Source organism: Lissotriton vulgaris, chromosome 1_1, assembly GCF_964263255.1.
Source record: "Lissotriton vulgaris chromosome 1_1, aLisVul1.2, whole genome shotgun sequence".
Classification (NCBI taxonomy): domain Eukaryota; kingdom Metazoa; phylum Chordata; class Amphibia; order Caudata; family Salamandridae; genus Lissotriton; species Lissotriton vulgaris.
In genome coordinates, this window is record NC_141685.1 from 53,298,181 (window position 1) to 53,316,976 (window position 18,796).

The following is an 18,796-nucleotide window of genomic DNA, read 5'->3' on the forward strand; positions in this document are numbered from 1 at the left end:
CAGAATCAGAAATAACTCTTGATGTAAAGTCAATAGACAGACCACCACAACAAATGTGTGCTAAGAAATAAGAAAAAGTTTTTCTATAATATCAAATAGCAAACTGACATAAAATCTGCTTTTTAAAAATCAAGAAAAAGTTCTTAAGTCCAATATCAGTAAGAGGACTGACATGTAGTCTGCCTTTAGGAAAAGGATAAAATAAAACAATTCCAGCAAATATCCCAAAACAGTCATTTTATACGTTTTTAGACAGAGAGAACACATTATTGACATGGTTCATGATGAGGTAAAAATGACAGCAATCAATGAATGTTCATGAAAACATGGCACAACAAAATGAAATTTAATAAACCACACCTACAAAATGAATAATTAATTGTGACTCTTCAACTAAAAGCCACAAGTCATTTTACATGGTTATTTCCTAACATAATAACTGGATCTTAATCACAGTTTAAGTTTTTAGCCGTTCATCATTGACTCAATTTGCATGGGAACATTTGCTGACAGCTCATTGGTTGTTTATTAGAAATGCCTACAACTTTGACTCCTTTCCCAAGAGGGGTGGGTTGGGCGCTCTCGTCAGTCTGACTGTGGAACGGGAGGCACATTTATTGATTAAAGTGATGCCGGATTCCCATTTACTTCTTCTACAAAAGAGCCACTCTGGGTGACCTCTAGGACTGCACCAAGCATGCAATCCTTCTCCCGTCTCAGGCACCGTCATTGTGTCTGATTCAGTCCAGTAGAAACTCCTAGTGTTGATGCAAGTTGTGGAAAATCCTTATTAATTAAAAAAGAATTTTGTTGAAATCTTAAATTTGTTAAGAATTTTGGCGTTCTATTCTACACTGGGCTTTGGGACTATCGGGACTGAAGGCATGTTCTAATATATCTGCCTTTGACTCTGCATGCTCGGCACAGAGGCCAGTTGGGCTGGGACCATTGGCTGTGACATCCCATTCTGTGCCATCTGATTCATGTTCCAGTTTCCCAGGTTCCTGCAAACCTCACAAGGATCATGTCTTGTTCTGCACATTATTTGTGTTTGAGGTATTTAAATTGCCTCTGTCAGTAAAACCTATACCCTAAGCAGGGCCAGACCGGCCGGAACCGGCTTCGGGTGTTTCTCCGGGGGGCTGGAAGAGTGGGGGCCGATTCTTCAGTGCTGGGAAACGTATTTCTTACTGGCGGCTGCTTTTGCTGTGGTGCTGCTATATCGCCCCCGGCAACAAAAGAGGCAGGGAGCTGGGCCGTAAAAATTGTCAGGCCTGGTTGGGGTTCCCAGTCCGGCCATGACCCAGAGGAACAACTTTTCCTCCATGCATATACTGAACATCATTACTCTGCACCCCAACGCCGTGCATATCCAAATTCACAACAGCAACAAACCCAGAATCAAAGCGAGAATAGCATCCGCGAGAACCACTTTCGTCACCCTTTTGGAACATTTTTGTCTGAGCCGTCATTATTTTTTCTTTGATATTTTTCTGCTTAGTAACAAAAATCTCACTACAGAACTTTGCGTAAAACAAAATCTCATCCGGAATGTTAGTCTGCAGCCCCTCACATTTTTCTGGATATGTGCACTACCTCTAGATGCAACGCTAAAAGATGCGCCCTCTTTTACCCGGTCTTTGCCTTTGCAATATTGTCTGTAACTCTGCATTAATCTCTTGTAATATAATAAAATATTTTGAGGCACTTCACTCTGTGGTTCTTCAATTGGCCAGTTTACAAGCAACTTACACTCATTCCACAAATCTCTTGGGACAAATATTAACAAACTTAAACTCAGCTCTCGACCACCCCGCCTGGACGAACAGGCCTCATCTCCACTGCATCCCTCCTGGAGAGGCCCCACCTCCTTTGAACCACCCAAACACAGGACAGGCCTCACCTCCTCTACACCTTCCTGGACAGGCCTCTCCCCCTCTGCATCCCTGGACAGGCCTCACCTCCTCTACACCACCCTGGACAGGCCTCTCCTCCTCTGCATCCCTGGACAGGCCTCACCTCCTCTACAACGACCTGGACAGGCCTCACTCACCTCCTCTGCACCCCCTGGACAGACCTTGCTTCCTCTGCATCCCCCCAACAGGTCTCGCCTCCTCTGCACCTACCTCCAAACAGGCCTTACCCCCTCTACATCCCATGGACAGTCCTCCCCTCCTCTGCACCTGCTGGACAGGGCTCACCTTCTTTGTGCCTCCCCCTGGACAGGCTTCACCTCTTCTAACCTCCCTCCGACAGGACAGGTCTCACCTCCTCTGCACCCCTGGACAGGCCTCATCTCCTCTGCACCCCTGGACAGGCCTCACATCCTCTGCACCCCCTGGACAGTCCTCGCCTCCGCCACCCTCCTGAACAGGCCTCTCCTACTCTGCACTCCTGGACAGGCCTCACCTCCTCTGCAGCCCTGGACAGGCCTCACCTCCACTGCACCCCTGGACAGGCCTCACCTCCTCTGTTCCCCTGGACAGGCCTCACCTACTCTGCACCCCTGTACAGGCCTCACCTCCTCTGTTCCCCTGGACAGGCCTCTCCTCCTCAGCACCCCTGGACAGGCCTCTCCACCTCTGCACCCCTGGACAGGCCTCAGCTCCTCTGCTTCCCTGGAGAGGCCTCTCCTCCTCTGCAGCCCCTGGACAGACCTTGCCTCCTCTGCACCCCTGGACAGAACTCTCCTCCTCTGCGCCCCTGGACAGGCCTCTCCTCCTCTGCACCCCCTGGACAGACCTCTCCTCCTCTGCACCCTTGGACAGGCCTCACCTCCTCTGCACCCTTGGACAGGCCTCACCTCCTCTGCACCCCTGGACACACCTCTCCTCCTCTGCACCCCTGGGCAGGGCTCACCTCCTCTGCTCCTCTGGACAGGCCTCTCCTCCTCTGCACCCCTGGACAGACCTCACCTACTCTGCACCCTTGGACAGGCCTCACCTCCTCTGCACCCCTGGACAGGCCTCTCGGGGCTTTTCACAGGAGCTCTTTGTGAAGGATCCTCATCAAGGACAGAGGAGCCCAGAGTTCATTGCACCCCATACAGCTCTGACTCCGCCCTGAGCCCAGGGGCGATATGCACAGGCCCCGAAGAAAGACACTGCTCCCCTGGACAGGCCACTACTCCTCTGCACTCCTGGACAGGCCTCACCTCCTCTGGACAGGCCTCACCTCCTCTGCACCCCTGGGCAGGCCTCATCTCCTCCCGACCCCTGGACAGGCCTCTCCTCCTCTGCACCCCTGGACAGGCCTCTCCTCCTCTGCACTCCTGGACAGGCCTCACCTCCTCTGGACAGGCCTCACCTCCTCTGGACAGGCCTCATCTCCACCCGACCCCTGGACAGGCCTCACCTCCTCCGCTCCCCGCTCAGCCTCAGCAGCTCTCGTGATATCACCATGAATGCCAGGGAGGGGGGAATCTGATCCATGGATTAAAAATTTTAGCCAAGTGAGTTAGCAGCTCTCCTACCTGAGCAGAAACCTGTCCAGGCTCTCTCCTCCTTCTGGAGCTGGGGGGGGGAGGGGCAGGTGCAGATTTGAGGTCTGAGGGGGGTCTGTAGAAGGTGGTAACTGCCCACCAGACAGGGCTCCTTCCTCCTCTGCAGCAGGCTGAACACACCAAGAGAGGGAGGAAGTAATGTCAGCACTGCTGCTGGTGCTGCCGCTGACCCGGAAAAGGAAACCCTTCTCCCTTCCACCTAATGTGCAGCTCAGTGGTTTCATCAGCAGGCGAGGAGCGCCCTCTGGTGGCCGCTGACTGAACCGCCACTTCCAGGCTCCAGGATTGAATGCATTTCACGCAAACAAGCATTTATACCTGTAAAGACCTGGGATTTCAGATGTCACAGACGGGAATGTTTTTAAGGGTCAGACAGTTCAAGTACAGGGCCTCACACTTTGCTGCTGCTGTAAAAAAGTATTTATAGCTGCACTTCAGATGAGCATCTTCCAAACACTGATGTAGAGGTCTAAAGAGTATTTACAGAAAGGTGACAACTGGAAGTGGCAGTCTGTATTTCAATGAGCATATCTGTATTTCAATGAATATATCTGTATTTCAAAGAATATATCTCTATTTCAAAAAACATATCTGTATTTCAATGAATATATCTGTATTTCAAAGAATATATCTGCATTTCATTTGGTATTTTAATGAATATATGAGTATTTCGGTATTTCGGTCAGTTTTGCAATTAAACTGGGCAGCTTATTTATTCTTTTAAATAATTTATTTGCAATTTTTCAAATCCACAACGTGCTAGATAGCAAAGTAAATAAAAGTAAATACCATGGAGTTTCATACACCAGATCAGTGACAATGAGGCATAGATCATGTGTCAAAGCGACAATTGAAGGAACAGCTTATTTCTAATTTTCCTATGTCTGTGGCTTATTCCTTATATTTAATACGGTTTTATATCCTCAAACAAGACTGAAATGTAGGTTCTAATTAGGTTTTGAGTTTCTGGTTTAAGAGCACAACTGTCTCGTAAATTATTAAGATAGCGGTCTCTTCCAGGCTTTGGTGTTTTGTATCCAGTAACCAGCATCCTCTCTCAACAAAGATTCACTGACAAAAAATAAAGCAATATATCTTTGAAACAATTAATTCCTAAGATAGGGCAACCAAGTATGAACCAGAAATTTTTCACACAGTTTGCATTGAAATGAGTGGGTGTTACTGGTCTGAAGAACAGGGGAGGGGCATTTCAATACTCTAAAATATTCTACTCCTTCACATAGGCCCCTATATCACAGTACACTCGTCATCAGTACACCATTGATTAGTGAGTGCGTCAACTCTTTGTAGCATTGTCATGCAAGCAGCCTTGAATGCCTCGACAGCAACATTAATTCAGACATGCATACATCAGAGCCCTCAAGCCTCACTCATCCCGAGTGACACTAACACATTTGGAGGTCGTGCTGAAGTATCACTCAAACCTGGCCCTTTCTTCCAAAATATGGGGATTAACTAGAACTTCACACATGACTATTCTGCACAGAGCAGACCCTCTGTCCCACATTTTGGTGGCAAACGTTTCTCATATTTCACCATGAGTATTGCACACAGTTCAGTAGAATGTTAAATTGAATGTCTATTTTAGTGAGACTTGGTTGTCAATCATATCACTTTACATGTGTTCTCATCATGTCTATAAATTCAGTAATGTTTCTTCCTTTGGTATTGTCAAAGTCAAATGTTAAGTGACAACACTCCCTGTGTCTTTGTTTAATACCTCATTTCTCTATTGATTTTTCATATACAATGAGCATATTACAGGGATGGAAGTTTATCGACTCAGCAGAGTCCAAGATACTGTGTACACTAGAACTTGTGAGAAGACATTGATAACCGGAAAACAATAAATGAAAAAACCCCTCTAGATAGAGGTGATGCAGCCCAGAAGATCCTGCAGATTATCATGGAAGGGACGTGGGAACAGGAGAGAAAAGTCAGGGTGCCAGGCACCATGGTCACCCCCCAAAAAGCCAACTCCCAATACGAAGGCCATAGCCAGAAAACTGTTACCATGGTGTGTTAAATCCTGGAATATTGACATTTTGTGAAGCAAGGTCAGACGGGCCATTAATTGTGGTGCCAGTCCTAGGTTGGTCATCAAGGTATCCCAAATGGAGCCGTAGTAGCACAAAGTGCTGTACAGTCCGCAGGAAATGCAAAATGTCACAGGCAACTGCGTCAAACCTTCTGCACCTCCAGCATGTGGAATAGTCTGCCGTATGTGCTTTATAGACGCACTCCAACGTCCAGTGCCAGTGGTGTAGGGACTTGAAATAACTGAATTTCAACCTGACCGCCCGGAGGAAACTGCCATGGTCTTTCCAAAGGTCGTGCCTGTCCTACTCAGAGAGTACAACGGTACATGAGTGGGGAAGACCCTGACTATTTTTTCAATAATTTCAAAAGGATGGCCACGGCAGCATCTTGGCCATTTGATAAATGGGTCCAGTACTTGGGACCTCTCCTGTCTGGTGACTTACAAGCAGCCTACCAGGCCGCTACAGTTCAAGGGATAGCTCCTTATGCTGATATAAAGAGTAACTCTGGGCTTAATACTTCACTACGCTGATGGAGCATGCAAAGTTTGTGCTAATACGCACATAGCATCTAAATGAACAATATTCTCAGATGCTTTGAAAAAGCAATTTTACATGCTTAACAGCATATAATCAATTCACAAAAATGAACTTTTACAATGAAAACATTAGGTAATGAGAGAGCTGATGATTTTGCCCCCCCCCCTAACCTAGGGGGAGCACCAAGCAGATGCCTTGAACACAAAGAGCATAAACAAAAAGCACATTTTGTTGAACTTCAGTGGTGATCCCGTCATTTTAGGACCACCCCAAGCACAGTTATTGGCAAAAAACAATCCCAACCAAAGGCCCTGCAAAGCATTATGGGACAAGATTAGCAGTGGCAGTGAATATTATAGTATCCAATATCAAAATAATTCTACAAAGAGCTGCAGTTCCACTGGTCGTCCCTAGATGTCCCTCACAAATCAAATGCAAAGCATTGAAATTATTCTTACTCAAGCTGCAGTTCCACTGGTCGTCCCTAGATGTCCCTCACGAGTGAAATGCAAAACCATTGAAACCCTTTTATCAAGCATTTGCATTTGACTCGTGAGGGACATCTAGGGACGACCAGTGGAACTGCAGCTCTTTGTAGAATTCTTTTGATATTGTATACTATATAATATTCACTGTCCACTGCTAATTTCATCCCATAATGCTTTGCAGGGCCTTTGGTTGGGAATGTTTTTTTGCCAATAACTGTGTTTGGGTTTGTCCTAAGAGATTGGGACCACAACTAAATCGTTCAATAAGATGTGCTTTTTTGTTTTCAAGGCATCTGTTTGGTACTCCCCCTAGGTTAGGGAGGATCTCAAAATCATCACATCTCCCACTGCTTGCCAATTTTTCAGTTTCACCATTGTGAAAGTACTATATGCATTTTAGCATATAAAGATAGAAAAGCTTATTTTCTCATATCTGGTCATGTACAGGAAGCTTTTTGCAATTATATTGCAATTTTAGCACAGTACAGACAAGTACACAGTGTATTCAGCTACGCGCAGACTACGCAAAGTTTTAAGTATACTACGTGAAGCTACGCCAGTCACTACAGATAAAGATGGCATCATGGCCAAAATATATTTGGAGCAATATTTGTCCTCACTTCATCCGCCCATTCAGAGGTGGGCGCGTCAACAGGCTAATTTGACCCTAGAAACTGCCGTAGAGATTGCTAGTGGCTACAACAGAGCCCAAGAGATTCAAAAAGGGCGAGAGGAGTCAACAGGGAAAACAGGAGGCCCAGGAGTACATCGTCAGCCCCGTCCTACCCTAGCAAAGAAGTCCAAACCTGTAATCATAATTCCTGGAACCCCTATTATCAGACCTCCTACTATGGGTCCTCAATGTTTCCAGTGTGGAGGGATGAGACATATTGCCCGGTTTTGTCCCCAAAAGGAAGACCCCATGTAAATAGGTATGGCCCGCAACTACTATTGCTCCCCTTCAGAAAAAAATCACCTCCCTATCGCTGTACAGTATCAGTGAATGGACACCCCGTGACAGCTCTGGCTGAAATGGGATGCCTACACAGCATAGTCCGACCTCAAGACCTGGGATCCCGCCTTGGCCTGATTGATGGAACTGTAGCTATACGTTGTGTTCATGGTGACACCAAACCGTACCCCACGGCACAAGTACAAATACAACACCCCCATGACCCAGGAACCACTTTAACTGTTGGACTTATACCCCAGTTACCAGAACAAGCTATACTCGGAAACGATTACCCAAAGTTATCTCAGTTGTTGCACGGCACTAAACTCAAAAATGAAGAATGGTGGGCCACAGCACCTTTTTCACAGGAATACAGACAAGGAGTGACCACCATCAAAACTAGGAAGAGTAGAAAACAAAGTAGGGCAGGAATCCATTGGTTTTGCCCGTTCCACAAGATGAGAACCCCTGGGAAACCAAAAGAAATTTCCTTGCGGCACAAAGGGAAGATCCGGTGTTGGAACAAGGCCCTAGAGGACAAAGACCCACACCACGTAGGTCCATATTTCTTTAAGAAAAAGCGGTTGTTGTATAGAAAAGGGAGCCCCACTCAGAACCCCCAGCTATTGATCCCTGGTCCATTCAGGCAAAAAATGATGTATCTAGCCCACAGCCACTTATTGTTGGACATTTTGGGGCAGACAAAACTGAAAAATAGATCATGGAATGGTTTCATTGGCCCGTCATATACCAACATGTAAAAATATACTGCAGAGAATGCCCGGTACGCCAAAAAAATAACAGATACCATCCTCCCACAGCACCCCTTCAACCACTTCCCATAATAAAACCACCCACAAGATACTTTACAATCCTCAACTGCCAACCTCCTCATGATTTCCCGCACAAATAAGGTCTCCTGGGGCGACAAAAGATTCACTGTTGCTATGGCCAGACTGTGGAACACCCTACCTCAGCAAATTAAATCTTGCCCAACGCTACCGGCCTTCAGGAAGCTTATAAAAACCTGGCTTTTCAACCAATGAGCAGCACACCATTTGACTACTGCCTCTTTCGTCCATAGCGCCGAGACACCCACGGGTATTTGCATGCTCTACAAATTGCTTAAATTGCTTAAATAAATAAATATAACCCTTCAGTCGAATAGGTATGGACAAGATAGGTTCTTTGTTACCTTTCCGCAGTGGATGTTGTTATGCTCTTGTTATGGTAGACTACACCACCCGTTTTCCAGAAGCCATACCCTTACGCAGACCGGATGCCTCTAACATAGCCAAGGCCATGATAAAGTTTTTTAAAAGGGTGGGATTCACAAAAGAGATCTTGACCGATCAAGGGACTCCCTTTGTGTCCCGATTGATGAAGCAAGTCTGTGTGCAGTTAGGGGTCAAACAAATCAGGACAGCTGCCTATCATCCCCAGACAGATGTGTTAGTTGAAAGATACAATGCCACTATTAAAACCACCCTCAAGAAACTCCTAGCTTTGGAGTCCAGGAAATGTGAGGACATGTTGCCCCTGTCATTATTCGCCATTAGGTGCAAAGAACAAAAAAGTACAGGGTACTCTCCCTTTGAGCTGTTACATGGTCATAAACCACATACCTTTCTAGAGATGGCCCAAGAGAGATGGGAAACAGAACCAAATGATACCAAGCCACTGACAGATTGTCTCTAATTTACGTACCCACCTGGGACAAATCAGGGCTATCGTGAGGAAGCTCAGATAGCACAGAAGGGCCAATATGACAAGGGGACTAAGGAAAGGTCTTTTGAAGTTGGTGACTTAGTGTTACTAATGATGGCTTCATCAGATCATCAGTTGTTGGAGCAGAGGCAGGGTCCCTATACTATCGTTGAGAAGGTCACTCATGTGACCTACCGGGTTGAAACGGATCCGGCCAGACATACCTCTCAAATCCCTCATGTGAATTTGCTAAAGAAATGAGAGGGATCCTTGCCAGCAGATGTGAATACGACGGAAGCACACACTCCCTTGTTTAGCCAGTGTATAGACCCCTGTCTTCCACCTGTACTACGATGTAATCTGTCAAAAGTACTAAATCCTTTTCAAGATACTTTCTCTTCATCTCCTGGTAGGACCACGCTCTTTGAACATTCTATAAAAACTCCCACTGGGAAACGGGTACGCCTTAGGCCCTACCGTATCCCTGAGGCTCGTCGCCAGACCATTAGAGATTAAATCCAAAAGATGTTGCAGATGGACATAATCGAACCCTCTGTGAGTGAATGGAACTCACCCATTGTCCTTGTGCCGAAGCCAGATGGCTGGATCCGATTTTGTATTGATTTCAGAGAAGTCAACAAGATCTCTGAATTTGATACATACCCACTTCCCAAGGTAGATGAAATTGTTGAGAGAATCATGCAGGCAAAATATATCAGTACACTGGATTTGTGTTAAGGGTATTGGCAGATACTTCTGAGGGAGTAGGGTAGAGAAGACAGCCTTCTCTACCCCAGATGGGTTATATCAGTTTAAAGTGCTACCCTTTAGGTTGCACGGGGCTTCAGACACATTTCAGAGAGCTATGAATATAGTACTACAACCCCATGAGAGATATGCTGGGGCATATATTGATGACATCATTATTTATAGTGATACCTGGTAACAGCACTTATTACATCTCTCCCAGGTGGTACAGACCTTAGGGCAATATGGTCTCAAAATTAATCCAGCTAAAAGTCATCTAGCAGCCCAGACCGTTCGATTCCTCTGGTATCTATTAGGGGAAGGAGTAATAAGACCACAAAACTCTAAACGGTCTGCCATTTCCCAGATACCTTTACCACAAACCAAGAAAGATCTTCGGGCGTTCCTGGGGGTGCTTGGGTACTATCGCCGGTTTATTCCAATCGCAGCTCCTTTGACTAACCTGCTCCAAAAAACTGTCAAAACAGAGGAAATGCTAAGACACCCAACTATGAAATAGTACAGGCTTTCGAGTCCCTGAAAACATCTCTTACATCTGATACTGTATTAGCTAGTCCTGACTATTGTCATCCCTTTGTCCTTCAAACCTACGCCTCAGATCAGGGATTAGGGGCTGTTCTGTCACAAGAAACACCCCAGGGTGAAAGGCCCATACTATATATAAAACATAAGCTTTTTCCAAGAGAAAATAATTATGCCACCATAGAAAAAGAAGCTCTAGCCATCAAGTGGCCACATACATTCTGAGATATTATCTTGAGGGTCGGGAATTTACCTTATACACAGATCATGCCCCTCTAGAATGGCTAGGCAGGAATAAAGGCAACAATGAGAGAGTCCTGACATGGTTTTTGTCGTTACAACCATATTGATTCCAAACAAAACAGTGGAAAGGAAGCAAACAGGGGAATGTAGATTACCTGTCTAGATTTCCCCCAAAACAGACCCCTAGTAGAAAGACAGCAAGGGAGAGGGGATGTGAGAAACAGAACACAGGGCTCACCTTCGGCTCGCCATGGAAAGAACATTCCGACCTCCAAAATCAGCGAAGTGCATTTTGGAACCTGAAGGCCAACTCGAACAGCCAACAACCATCCCTGTATACTGTCTCTTCACAGAGGGACTACGAAACGAGGCCGGAAGTGTGCACAGTCGAACCCAGAAGTTGTTGCCACGCTCCAATGAAAGGAGGGCGAGACAAGAAGGAGGCGTCTTGGACCAATTGCGGAGAGGAAGCGAGATTGAAGGTGGAGGAAGACGGAGACTGTGGAGGACCCGACGAGGACGGCGCGGAGGACGAGGACGCCAGTGGAGGAGACGAAGATCCTGACGAGCGGTGGAGCGAGGAGTAGTGGTGCCCACCGGAGTATGCTGGAGAGCAGCCGCAACTCAGGAGAGTTGCGGCAGAGCTGGTGAGTGCTAGCATCTCGGGGGGCTAAGGGGAGGATAAGCGGGAGGAGGGAGGCATACACAATAGAGGGCACGATTAGTGAAATTGAGGACACAGCCTCAGTAGTACTCGTGTGTGGAACGTCACTTACATTCCCTGCAGAATCAACACTTTACCGGTGTGGGCATTGAGTGTTGTTGTCACCTTCTTTTCCCTTTCTCAGCATGTTTCCAACTAAGGACCGTTATGGCACGATATTCCCTATTGTTTAAAGCACTTTTCCTTAGTGAGACTGAATCTGAGGAAACCCTTGCACCGGACCCCTACGCACTCCCAGGTGTGGTGACTGGTAGAACCATAATACCTCCCTAAACAGAGTGATTGACGGCTCTCTTTTCTCTCCTCTCCAATGAGCCTCTGGGGAGACACCATCAAGACCGAGGAGGAGCCGGGAACATCTCCCTCAGAATCCCCGTCCAGCTCAACCAAGAGTGAATTTGGAGAAGAACAGGAGGAAATACACTCTGAGAAAATTTTCCAAACCCATCCCTGATAATAAAAAACTTTTGGAAAATATATTCAGCCTCCTCGCCTGTTTATCAAACCTGCCCTCCCAAATGGGGATATCTTCGACCTCTGTTGGGCGGGGAGGACGCGAAGCAGTACTGTTTCCTACTGCGCCATAGCCTTGTGCTCCTGCTGCGGAAACACAAAACTTGCGGCCTAGCGGTGATACCTTGCAGACTTATTGCCTGGGTACCGGACACTCACGCTGCGCGGATGGCTTTGGATTACCCCGCAGACCAACACCGCGATGTGGAGGTAAATGTAGGTATTGTCGCTACGCTGGGGCACTACATGGTGGCTGGATGGTCACGCTGCAGTGGTGGCAAAGAGTAAGGCAGTGTCACTGTTGGCTGTGAGACTCAATTCGGTGAGGTGACTGTCAGAACCACACGCAGACCCCGCGAAGGTGATACAAAGAGGAACTGTTCCTGCATCGCCACTGCGCAACAACTAGCTGCTAATATCGCCTTCAAGATCTGATGAGGTGGCCAACAGCAAACAGTACTGGGGCCCGGGTGCACCAGTTTGTATCGGAGGAGGTCTTCTGACTGCGCTGTTGCCCTGCGAGCGCACGCCACCGCACCACCACTGTACGGCAAGACTGTCTCCAACACATGGGTGTATCTACAGGGACTTGGTGCGGCTCCTGTGTGTGCGGCCATCAGTTATCCGAGGCCTTCCTGCTGCAGTGTCCTAGAACATAGCTGGGATTGTGACCCCCCCCGGCCTGCATACATTCCAGTGCAGTCTGGCTTGGATGGTCAGTGCTGCTGCCCGACACTAAGCTACAGTAAGTGGAGCGAGGGCGGGTTTCCCAGCTTGTGGTTCCGGAGGGAGTTGTTGTATGGGGTCGCAGCTCCTCTACATCATGGGTCGCACCAGGGTCAGTCAGGCAACCCCCCTACATCTGATGACACACATACTACAACGAGCGGGGATCAGTCACATGGCTTCCATACTGCTGTGGTACCGCTCATTGGAGCTGAACAACACACTGATAAGCTGGACTTAATACTAATAGAAATCAGAGATTCACGTACGGCGATTGAAACGCAAATAGGGCCGCTCTTTACTAGCCTCAATCTCGGACCACAACAAACTGGCAGATGAGGTAAAATCCAACAAATTTGCTCTAGATGATTTGATCCCACAACAAACAATGCATACTTCCCAAATGGAACAACTAAAACGTCACCTATGGGGGCTTTAAGACAGGGTGGATGATGCCGAAGGGAGATCATACAGAAATAATGTCCGCATACTGGGAATTCAGGAAAAGAGTGAGGGGCGTAATCCCACCCAATCTGTGAAAAACTGGCTGCGAGAACATGTAGTGAAGGAGGGTCTGACGGATCTCTGTAGTGTGGGAGCGCCACCCATCCCACTAATAGCACGCATTCTGAATTATGAGGACCGGGACACGATACTATGTGCTGCAAGGGAGAATGCCCCTATCTGCTTTGAGAATAAAACGATCTCCCTATACCCGGAATTTTACACTAGTGGTTCAGAAAGTGAGAGCTACTTTTCAGGATGTTAAAAAGAAACTGAGAGCACACAATCTGAAGTACGCCTTACTTTTTCTTGCCCCATTTGAAAGTCATTTCTGGCCAGAAAACAATATTTTTTGATAACCCTGAGGAAGTGGCGGACTGGCTGGACATCACCTTCGCACCTCCTGTCTCCCAGAACTCGATCCTGCCGAGCAACTCCGCACGATCCTTGTCACAATGTGAATATGCAGTCAACATGGAGGAGAATCGACACCGTTGCGATGGGCCTGATGTGAGCCCATCTCTGGAACAGATCTCGGGCAGCCAGAAGGATGCTCTTTTAATATCAGCAGCCCTGTCGGAACATGATGTCCAGTCCTGTGCGGTGTCTGTCCACTCCTTGGACGAGGTCACAGTTTGCTCAGACTCTGAAACCAGTCTAACATTATTTCAATTAGTTACTCCACAGACTGCGAATGAGTATTGAGGTGGTATGACAGGCCCTCCGGAAGTTGGTATAGTATGAAGTATTGATTAGTATGACTCAATGTTCACAATGACACTTGGTAACCCCGTTCTTTATGCTTATTTCACGATGATGGGGATTGTGCTGGAGCGATGAGAATAATGTAACTAAATATGGGGAAATGTGTGTTACGACCGTGGTGGTTGCCACCCCTCTACGGTGACTGCACTGTGGAATTGTTTATGTAGAGTTCTTGTTGAACTTTTTGTTATGGTTTGGTCCTCGGCTGTTCTCTGGGGGAACCTAGTATTAGTGAGTTTTTATAGTTCTGCAGGCTCAGCTTCAGTTTATATGACACCAGATTGGCCTAGTATCCTCTTTGTTCACAACAGATCACCTTACATAGGACCTGATGACACATCCTAGCAGATATAAGTGCAGCTCTTGGAATGTAAGGGGCTGCATTTTGCTTGATTTACGTCAGGCCTTTGATTCCATACATTAGAATTATATGTTCTACGCCCTGTCAAGATTTAACATACCAGAGGGCTACATAAAGTGGGTGAGGCTGTTATACCTAAACCCCACAGCGCGGGCACATACGGGACAGCATATTTTGCAGCAGTACAGTGTTGCACGACCACTAACTCATTGTCAGTGAAATTGCTCTCCCTCACTCGCAGCTCCACCATTAAGTGAGGCCTTCCCCCGAGCCCATACATTCTCGAGTGTTGGTGTTCGAGGCCATCTTCCACTGGCAGTTTTCACCTGCGCCTCATCCCTGGTATTCCAGTGAACCTCTGTCTCCATTCTCTTGCTCTGCTTTTTCTCTCCTTTTTTACTTATTTTCTCCCTCACTTCTATCTCCCCCCCTTCACTCTCCTTCTGGGTCTTTTCTCCATTTTCTGTTGTTTTCCCCTCATTTCAAGCTCCCCCCTTCACTCTCCTTCTGTGTCTTTCCTCCATTTTTCACTAGTTTTTTACCCTCATCTCAATCTCCCCCTTTCACTCTCCTGTGTCCTCTGTGTCTTTCCACCACTCTTTCTTGCACTTTTTCTGTTGTTTTCCCCTCATTTCAAGCTCCCCCTTCACTCTCCTTCTGTGTCTTTCCTCCGTTTTTCACTTGTTTTTTACCCTCATCTCAATCTCCCCCTTTCACTCTCCTGTGTCCTCTGTGTCTTTCCTCCACTCTCTCTTGCACTTTTGCTGCCTTATTTGCACTTTTATCTCTCTTTTTCCCTTTTTCCTTTTGCCTTTATCAGCCTGTTTTTCCCTGCCATTGCTGCCCCCGCGGCCCCTCACCCCAGCACGACCAGTGCGACCGGCCCAATCCAAGTCCCCTCCCCGTTCCTGCCTTCCAGCAGTCCAGCCCTCCCCGAGCCCTACTTAATGGAGTGCGCGCCGCCGGAGCACCAAAGGCAAGCCCGCATGCGCCCATCCGCGACCCGACTGCGACTTGCGCCAGGAAACCTGGATCTCTGCACCACCAATGCTACGACCCAGCGGCACTCCATGCTCTCAACCCAAGCCGCAACAACAACTGCAAGCTAGCATCACCAGCCGACACCCACGGACCCTTCAGCTGTTACCGCTGCCAGCACAACCGAACGGAAGACCCTGCAATGCATCCTCCTCAATGTCCGTTCCCTCCTCAAACACCCCACTGAAATCTGGGACCTCCTCGACAGCACTACCGTAGACGTAGCATTCTTTACCAAAACCTGGACCAACACCACCTCGGGACCGGACATCGCCATTGCCATTCCCCAAGGATACAAGATCTCCAGGAAGGACCGCCCCACCCGCCCTGGTGGAGGAATCGCAATAGTCCACAAATCCACCCTCCGCCTGAGCACACTCCGCGACGAGTCCACAGACCTGATGGAACACCTTCACTTCAAGATACTGGCCAGCCCTACATCCACCCTCCGAGGAACCCTCATCTACCCACCTTCTGTACCATGCAGACTTTTCGCCAACTCCATCACGGATATCATCTCCCTACATGCCATCGCATCCACCAACTATACCCTACTGGGAGACCTCAACTTCCACCTCGACAACTAACTGGACCCCAGCACCACATCCCTCCTGGACAACCTCCACAATATTGGACTGCGCCAGATCGTGACCGAACTCACGCGCTCAGCAGGACACACCCTCAACCCCTTCTTCACCTTCAGCCACAGCACCGAACTCCCTTGGACTGACCATTGATGCAGCCACTTCACCTTCAGAAGATCCAGCTTACACAGACACCAGCACCTGCTTCCATGAAGAAAATGGAACAGAATCACCAACGACCAGCTAACCTCATCACTCAGCAACTCCACCCCAACCATCGTGGAAAACCGATGCAGAAGACACCGCAGCCCAAACCCTGCACAGATGGATCCCCGACAGCACCAACACCATAGCCCGTCTCAAGAAAAACAACAACACCCACGGCAAGAAAGCTAGATGGTTCACCACCGAACTTCGAGAGTCCAAACACACTTGCCGCCACCTCGAAAAGGCCTGGAGAAACACCAAATCGACAGAAGCCCACAACTTCATAGCCGCCACCAATGCCCACCACCAACGCCCACCACCAACTAATCAGAAAAACGAGGAAAAAAGCGATTGAAGACTGAATTTCCACTCATGCACACAACAACAAAGAACTCTTCAAAATCATCAAGGCTTTCGCCCAACCCACCAGCGAGTCCACCGACATCCCTCCCTCACAAGACCTCTGCGACAAACTCAGCACGTTTTCCACCACAAAATCAAGAGCATCTATGACAACTTCACCGAAGACAACCGACAAACTGAACCCTCACCAACCACCTCCGAAACCCAGAAGCCAGCGATCGACAACTGGACAACCCTCACCACCAAAGACACACTGAAGACAATGAAGTCAATCCACTCCGGGGCCACCACGGGCCCCTGCCCCCACCACATTTTCAACATCGCACCCATGCTCTGCCACACCATCCACCACTACCTTGCAACTGCCTCGTTCTCTGATGACTGGAAACACACTGAGATCACCCACCTCCTGAATAAACCCTCGGCGGACCCCACCGACCTCAAAAACTACAGACCCATCTCCCTGCTCATGTTCCCGGCGAAAGACATTGAGAAAGCCATCAACAGCCAACTCACCACATTCTTTGAAGAGCACAACATCCTTGACTCCTCCCATTTCGGCTTCAGAAAAAACAACAGTACGGAAACCGCCCTCATTGCCGCAACAGACGACATCTGTACCTTACTGGACAAAGGAGAAACAGCAGACCTCATCCTCCTCGACCTCTCAGCGGCGTTCGACACAGTCTCTCACCACACCCTGAGACGCAGGGTTCCAAGACAAGGCCCTCGACTGGATCCGCTCCTTCCTCTCCAGTAGAACGCATCGTGTCAGACTCCCCCCTTTCCTCTCGGACCCTACACCTACCACCTGTGGAGTCCCCCCGAGGTCCTCCCTCAGCCCTACGCTCTTCAACGTCTACATGGCTACGCTAGTCCCCATTGTCAGAACCTATGGACTCAACATTGTGTCATACGCAGAGGACACCCAACTCATCCTCTCCCTATCCAACGAACCCAACACCGCCAGACACAATGTTTGAGAAGGCATGGAAGCCGTCGCCAAATGGATGAAAAACAGCTGCCTACAACTAAACACCAACAAAACAGAAGTACTCATCATGGGCCCAAATCCAGACGCCTTGAACGACATCTGGTGGCTCCCTGCCCTCGGAAGCCCGCCCACCCTCACTGACCACGCACGCAACCTGGGAATCATCCGGGACTCAGAGCTTAAAATGGACCGCCAGATCAACTCCGTCTCATCCTCCTGCTTCCACACCCGTCGTCTCCTACGTAAGACCTTCAAATGGATCTCCCTCGAACACAGAAAGATCGTCACTCACACCCTGGTAACCAGCAGGCTCGACCACGGCAACGAACTCTATGCCGGAATAAACAAAAACCTCACCCGCAAGCTACAGAACATCCAAAACGCCGCAGCAAGACTGGTCCTCAACCTGCCAAGACACTGCCACATCTCCAAGCACCTGCGCACACTCCACTGGCTCCTCATCGAAGCTAGAGTTACCTTCAAGATGCTAACCCACGCTCACAAGGCCCTCCACGACACCGGACCAGCATATCTGAACAGCCAACTCAATTTCCACGCACCCCAAAGGACCCTACGATCAGCCCAGCTCTTCTACGCCGTGGTCCCCCGCACCAGAAAGACCAGATCGGGAGGCTGCTCCTCCTCCTTCCGCATGGCCAGAGCCTGGAACGACCTTCCGCCCTACCTCAGACAGATAACATCGCTCCCCATCTTTGCATGAAACGTCAAATCCAGGCTCCTTGTCAGACCCCCTCCTTGATGGACTGGAACCTGCGAACCTACCCCCACACCCCGAGTGCCTTGAGACCCTTTTGGGCGAGTAGTTGCGCTTAACAAACACCTGATTTGTATCTGTGGCGGGCAAGGTGGTAATTGCCAAAATGGTGATGCATCCTAGATTGTTATATTATTTCACTAATGTGCCCATTATGGTCCCGGCACTGGTATTTAAATTATTGTCCTCCCTATTGATTGATTTAATATGGGGAAGGGGCCGGAGGTGCATTGGAATCGCGAACCTACAATTAGACACTAAACAAGGATGGCTGCGTGTCCCGGACCTGGAAGCTTACTGCTACGCAAGCCAGTTACGCTGGCTAGCGTATTGGGTGGCGGGACGTAACCTGCAGAAGATTGGTATGTCTCAACTGACATGGAAAAGGGGAGACCTGCATATACTCTTATTACCCAACAGCAAAATTCCCCGACGGCGCCTCATTTGTTGAGGGTCGCGT